The sequence below is a fragment of the Lolium perenne genome, chromosome 6, assembly GCF_019359855.2.
Source record: "Lolium perenne isolate Kyuss_39 chromosome 6, Kyuss_2.0, whole genome shotgun sequence".
Taxonomy (NCBI): Eukaryota; Viridiplantae; Streptophyta; class Magnoliopsida; order Poales; family Poaceae; genus Lolium; species Lolium perenne.
The window spans coordinates 72160665-72167835 of record NC_067249.2 but is presented as its reverse complement, the minus strand read 5'-3'; the positions used below and the strand labels follow the sequence as shown (position 1 = coordinate 72167835).

The window sequence follows — 7171 nt, the reverse complement described above, 5'->3', positions numbered from 1 at the left end:
TCTATTTTTCAGGAAAAGACATATATTTGCCGCTCTGTGGGGCTGCCGCGGCCAATGACCAGTGGGGTCGTCTATTTATTTATAGAAAATCATATATTGCCGCTCTGTGGGGCCTCCGCAGCCAATGACCGCTGGGGTTGTCTATTTATTTAGAGAATATAATATAGAGCCGCTCTGTGGGGCCGCCTCAGCCCATGGTAGGTGACTATTTTCGTAGCTTAATTTAAAGTGACTCTTATGCTAAACATTGTGCATAATATATATAAAATAGCTAGATCTCTAAATATATAGAAAATAGCTAGATCTCTAAAGGGGATGGATGCATGGCTTCACGTCGTCGTCACTTTCATCGTCAGTATCTTCGTCGTCTGAGTAGTAGTACTTCCTGCACATTGTTCCGTCGAACACCTTCACTGTGAGTGTGACGCCCCAAAACCGGTACCATGAGGATCCCAGCGAATCCGCCGAAATCCGCACGATATCGATTTTAGGAGACGCACCACCAAGCGCCTCGTACACGCCGAAGCATGCACGCGATGCGGGTGGAATCAATCACGAGAGGTAACATTACAACAGGATTACAATAGAGCCCACAAGAAGCAGATATATTACAACAACGACTCCAACGAGTCAAGATACAAATAGATACATACAAAGATCCAGATCATACAAAAGATCAAATACGTCCGAGTACGGACAAGATACAAATTGGACTAAGAGTCCTGAAGATAACCAATGGCGTCCATAACCCTGCCCAGGCCAAGCCGGAAGGGTAACCTGCTAACGTCGTCTTCATCGAACATATCTTCATACCTGCCCGGTTATATCCCGTAGAAGCAGCAATAAGTACGGGTTCGTACTTAACAAGACTTCAAGACGTATAAGCATTCGTCAACCAGTCGTCCTTTGTACTTGAGGCACGCAGGGGACTTAGAGGACGCAAGAGGAACGTCATAGGCAATATGGTGGGGTTAAGCGGCAGCGCGCAAGCACTAAAAACCTATAGAGACACTCTACAACAGTCGTCTAATCAGAGAAGATGAGAGAACGCATAAGCTAGCAGTTCTATACTCTGCAAACATAACACAGCCGAGGTGTTCCCCCCTCGCAAGGAAGTACTTACAAAGGCACTCACACGGTTGTCAAGTTTTAACCAGTTATTGTTGAGGTTGTGCTAACTTACTATGCAAGTTATTAAGATTGAAACAACAGGTGTAAGTTGTCTATGGTCGAGTCATACAGCTCCAAGTCGTCCATAACCGCGGACACGGCTTATCGATAAGATTTTACCCTGCAGGGGTGCCCAAATGTGCCCACACGCACGATCAACCCACTTGCGACAGGTGGACATCACGACTCGCACTCTCCTTCACGACAACAATATCCAGGAAGCCACCTAACTAAGTTAAACCCGTATCGAAGTCCGGCCGTATCTCCGAAGCGGACCTAGCTATTTGCGACAGCGTACTAGGTGGTTTAAACACACACTGGGGCGATAAACCACTTCGCAGCGGCTCCGCGACCTATACGTGCATACCAGAAACAAGGGATACAAGGCACCCAGGGGCTTCCCAAAGTAAATAAGTAACAGGCTGGCATGCACGCAAACAACAAATGGTAAAACATTACAAACTAGTTGTGGCCACTGGACAAAGCTGTAGATTTCGGCAGTGGTCGAGGGGAGACCCAGAAACATACCCACGTGTGGTTAGAGCGCTCAATCTCGGAACAGATAACAAGAACTCGGGGTCCTAAGATATTTAGGAAACACAAGTGAGCCGTCACAAAACGATCAGCTGACCCACCGATGCCTCCGCTTAACAACTATTAACAAGTAACCATGATACCCTCAACAGATATATCCATAAACCATATGTCATGATTCCCAACTGATAACCCGATAAGATAGCGGTAACGGTAACGAGATATAAACAGCACTAGCATGCACTACGACTCGCAAGGCAGACCCGATAACCAAACAATAGTTGTAGGAGGTGGTGGTGGCAATATGGGCTGCTTGGGGTAACAAGTGGAAGGGACACGTGACCAGAACGCAACTTAAAGCTAGCATGAGGGAGAAGGCAAAATAAAATAGGTGAGCGACTTCTGCAGGGGCAGGAGTATAGGGGAAATGCTTGCCTGTTAAAGCTTGCCGAGGGACATCCGGAGAACTTGTCGTATCTCACATCACCACTTCGCGATCCTATCCGGGAAGAAGCAAATGCTGGACAAACAACGGGTGCAAGTCTTACTACTACGGATAAAGAAGATCCAACATGATGAAGATGATATGCATGACATGGCAAAGATGATGCGATGCAATTATCAGGATTAAGCGGGATTGGAATCCCGGACAAACAAATTAAGGTTGGAGTTGCATTTTTACCGGCAAAGTTAAGGGTTGGATAGCATGGCATAACATGGCAAGGGTGAGCTACTTCAAGTTTAAACGGAGCGGGGAGAACCGTAGTCGGTGTCCGAAATACTCCGCATATATGTTAGGTGGATATGCACAACTATCAACGCGTGACATGATGCGAGATGCAAACAGATGAATGGATGGCATATTCATGTTCATCATATTTTTATGATCAATTTTCATATAAAATACTTTGCATTCCGACAAACGCTTTGAGAGATATGAATTTTGCAAGATATAACATTTTCTAAAAAAAGAAAGGGTCGAGGAATAACCAGAGAGGACGATGGGCCGAATCTGGCCTGGTTCTGCGTTCGTGAGAAACTGGGCTGCGTCTGGGCACTTGCTGCGCATGCGACGGGCTGCTCCGTGAGAGGATCTGGGCCGAGCCCATCTGCGGGTCCGAGGAACAAAAAGGCTGGGTAATTCGAGTGCAACAGAATTTGAGCACAGGACCTCCCGATCAAAATAGAAGGGTACGAACCAGATAGGCTGGTTGCTGATCTTGGCTAAGATGATCTCAGGCAATAAAGTGAAGCATCTGTGAACGCCAGATCTGGAGAAAACAGAGATAAAAAGGATAGGTTTAATCCACATGCGTGGGATTTGAACTCCGGCCAAACGATTAGGGAACAAAGGACGAACCAGTATGGTACTGTTCGGATCGTGTCGACCTGAGGGCACGCAGCAACATGAAGGAAGTAGAGGCAGAGCTCACGGATGGCAGCCATGGCGGAAGATCCTGGTCGAGCATGGACCTGGAGCTCCCGGGCGAACCGGGACGAGGTACAGGGCGTCGAAGGTGCGCCCTGACTTGGGGAAGACGATGGAGGCGACGAGAAGGCCGGAGAGGCACCATGCCCGGCGGAATCGACGATGAACTCGCCGGTGGTCGGAGAAGAAACGGCGACCGCGCGCTCGATTTACGGGATATTGACTCGATTCCTTGCACCACGACGTAGAGCTCGACGAGGCGGTTCTCCCGGTGTCTTCGGTTCGTCGAGGGGCGGCCGGAATCGACGGGACGGCGGCGAGGAGGAGGTGTACTGTGGGGTTTCTCCTTCGTTCCCAGAGAGAAAAAGGGGAGGTGGGGAGAAGAGGAGATAGTGGCGGCGGCCAGAGGGAGGAATAGGAGAGGCGAGCTAGGGTTTTCCAGGAGAGGGTTAAAGAGAGAGGGAGCAGGTGGGAGGGTGGTGCGGTGGTGGTGGTGGAGGACCACGGTGGGGAAAAGCAGCACGCCCTCTGCGTGTTCTCTCTCTCGGAAAGACGACAAGGAGAGGATGAGTGAAGGGGTACGGGCCGAGTTGTTGGTGGGCTAAGGGGAGAGAGTGAGAGATGGAAACGGGCCGCCAGAAGGTAAGCAGGCCGCCAGGGAGGAAAAGGAGAAAGGGCCAGGGGTTGGCTGCTGGTTAGGTTAGGGGGTTTTCTTTACTGTTTTTATTTTCCAAAACCTTTTCTTTTTCAGAACTGTTTTCCACACTTTGAATTTGAAAACTAAGGTGAGAAAGAGATTCTAAGATTATTTGTTAAAATATTTATTTTAGTGGTGACCAAACAAAACACATTTTTATCCAAATTTAATTTGTTGGAAAAGCTTAGTTATAAAATAAGAATTATGAGAGGGATAGAATAAGGTTTTATTTAAAGTAAAGACAAGGAAGGGTTTTATAAAATAGTTTTATTTAATAAAATCATGGATGATATGATGCATGATGGATGATGATGCACAAATAGAAAAGAACAGACAATCTATTAGGGATCCTACCCTGGGTCGTTACAATCGACACCACTAACAAGGAACCTCGCCCCGAGGTTCCACGTCAACCTAAGGGGGAGTTGGTTAAACTATCGGATCTTCTTGTACCATGTTGACAAACACTCGACCTCGAGGTGGAACCTTCTTCTGGCGAAGTGTTGATCTTCTCGACACCACTAACAAGAGTTCTTGCTCCACGTAGATCGGCGACACCACTAACAAGAAATCTTGTTCCGATGTTGATGATGCGCTTTCGTCGGAACCTCCAAAGATCGGACCTGATAGGTGAGGGGCAAAGATCGTCCTACCCACGTCGGAACCTAAGACTCAGAGAAGCAGATAAGAGAGAGGACTCGAAACTCGAATAGATAAGAGGAGAAAGAATATAGATAAGGAGAAAATCAGAGCTAGTCAGAACTATCCAACGAAGTTTTCGAAAATAGGTTTGACACTAAACACAACAACGTCCGTTGGCAAGGTTATCCTACAGGCTGGACTAGTGGGGTACCGTCAACCTGATGCTCTGATACCAACTTGTGACGCCCCAAAACCGGTACCATGAGGATCCCAGCGAATCCGCCGAAATCCGCACGATATCGATTTTAGGAGACGCACCACCAAGCGCCTCGTACACGCCGAAGCATGCACGCGATGCGGGTGGAATCAATCACGAGAGGTAACATTACAACAGGATTACAATAGAGCCCACAAGAAGCAGATATATTACAACAACGACTCCAACGAGTCAAGATACAAATAGATACATACAAAGATCCAGATCATACAAAAGATCAAATACGTCCGAGTACGGACAAGATACAAATTGGACTAAGAGTCCTGAAGATAACCAATGGCGTCCATAACCCTGCCCAGGCCAAGCCGGAAGGGTAACCTGCTAACGTCGTCTTCATCGAACATATCTTCATACCTGCCCGGTTATATCCCGTAGAAGCAGCAATAAGTACGGGTTCGTACTTAACAAGACTTCAAGACGTATAAGCATTCGTCAACCAGTCGTCCTTTGTACTTGAGGCACGCAGGGGACTTAGAGGACGCAAGAGGAACGTCATAGGCAATATGGTGGGGTTAAGCGGCAGCGCGCAAGCACTAAAAACCTATAGAGACACTCTACAACAGTCGTCTAATCAGAGAAGATGAGAGAACGCATAAGCTAGCAGTTCTATACTCTGCAAACATAACACAGCCGAGGTGTTCCCCCCTCGCAAGGAAGTACTTACAAAGGCACTCACACGGTTGTCAAGTTTTAACCAGTTATTGTTGAGGTTGTGCTAACTTACTATGCAAGTTATTAAGATTGAAACAACAGGTGTAAGTTGTCTATGGTCGAGTCATACAGCTCCAAGTCGTCCATAACCGCGGACACGGCTTATCGATAAGATTTTACCCTGCAGGGGTGCCCAAATGTGCCCACACGCACGATCAACCCACTTGCGACAGGTGGACATCACGACTCGCACTCTCCTTCACGACAACAATATCCAGGAAGCCACCTAACTAAGTTAAACCCGTATCGAAGTCCGGCCGTATCTCCGAAGCGGACCTAGCTATTTGCGACAGCGTACTAGGTGGTTTAAACACACACTGGGGCGATAAACCACTTCGCAGCGGCTCCGCGACCTATACGTGCATACCAGAAACAAGGGATACAAGGCACCCAGGGGCTTCCCAAAGTAAATAAGTAACAGGCTGGCATGCACGCAAACAACAAATGGTAAAACATTACAAACTAGTTGTGGCCACTGGACAAAGCTGTAGATTTCGGCAGTGGTCGAGGGGAGACCCAGAAACATACCCACGTGTGGTTAGAGCGCTCAATCTCGGAACAGATAACAAGAACTCGGGGTCCTAAGATATTTAGGAAACACAAGTGAGCCGTCACAAAACGATCAGCTGACCCACCGATGCCTCCGCTTAACAACTATTAACAAGTAACCATGATACCCTCAACAGATATATCCATAAACCATATGTCATGATTCCCAACTGATAACCCGATAAGATAGCGGTAACGGTAACGAGATATAAACAGCACTAGCATGCACTACGACTCGCAAGGCAGACCCGATAACCAAACAATAGTTGTAGGAGGTGGTGGTGGCAATATGGGCTGCTTGGGGTAACAAGTGGAAGGGACACGTGACCAGAACGCAACTTAAAGCTAGCATGAGGGAGAAGGCAAAATAAAATAGGTGAGCGACTTCTGCAGGGGCAGGAGTATAGGGGAAATGCTTGCCTGTTAAAGCTTGCCGAGGGACATCCGGAGAACTTGTCGTATCTCACATCACCACTTCGCGATCCTATCCGGGAAGAAGCAAATGCTGGACAAACAACGGGTGCAAGTCTTACTACTACGGATAAAGAAGATCCAACATGATGAAGATGATATGCATGACATGGCAAAGATGATGCGATGCAATTATCAGGATTAAGCGGGATTGGAATCCCGGACAAACAAATTAAGGTTGGAGTTGCATTTTTACCGGCAAAGTTAAGGGTTGGATAGCATGGCATAACATGGCAAGGGTGAGCTACTTCAAGTTTAAACGGAGCGGGGAGAACCGTAGTCGGTGTCCGAAATACTCCGCATATATGTTAGGTGGATATGCACAACTATCAACGCGTGACATGATGCGAGATGCAAACAGATGAATGGATGGCATATTCATGTTCATCATATTTTTATGATCAATTTTCATATAAAATACTTTGCATTCCGACAAACGCTTTGAGAGATATGAATTTTGCAAGATATAACATTTTCTAAAAAAAGAAAGGGTCGAGGAATAACCAGAGAGGACGATGGGCCGAATCTGGCCTGGTTCTGCGTTCGTGAGAAACTGGGCTGCGTCTGGGCACTTGCTGCGCATGCGACGGGCTGCTCCGTGAGAGGATCTGGGCCGAGCCCATCTCAAGGGTCCGAGGAACAAAAAGGCTGGGTAATTCGAGTGCAACAGAATTTGAGCACAGGACCTCCC

General features: G+C 47.4%; 2 long non-coding RNA genes across 3 annotated transcripts; both read right to left on the bottom strand.

Moving 5' to 3' along the window:
- Window positions 1–424: 424 nt before the first annotated feature.
- Window positions 425–3564, bottom strand: LOC127307669 (uncharacterized). 2 transcript variants are annotated; one of them, XR_011746938.1, is made up of 4 exons: window positions 3065–3564; window positions 2695–2975; window positions 2140–2224; window positions 425–813 (listed from the first exon to the last, which is right to left on the bottom strand). It is a non-coding gene; the product is annotated as an uncharacterized lncRNA (long non-coding RNA). The 2 variants fall into 2 exon arrangements; XR_007855707.2 differs by having other exon boundaries at window positions 425–2224.
- A 1103-nt stretch (window positions 3565–4667) lies between these two features.
- LOC139832221 (uncharacterized) lies at window positions 4668–6765 on the bottom strand. Its single transcript, XR_011746937.1, has 2 exons — window positions 6430–6765; window positions 4668–5103 (listed from the first exon to the last, which is right to left on the bottom strand). It is a non-coding gene; the product is annotated as an uncharacterized lncRNA (long non-coding RNA).
- Window positions 6766–7171: the final 406 nt, after the last annotated feature.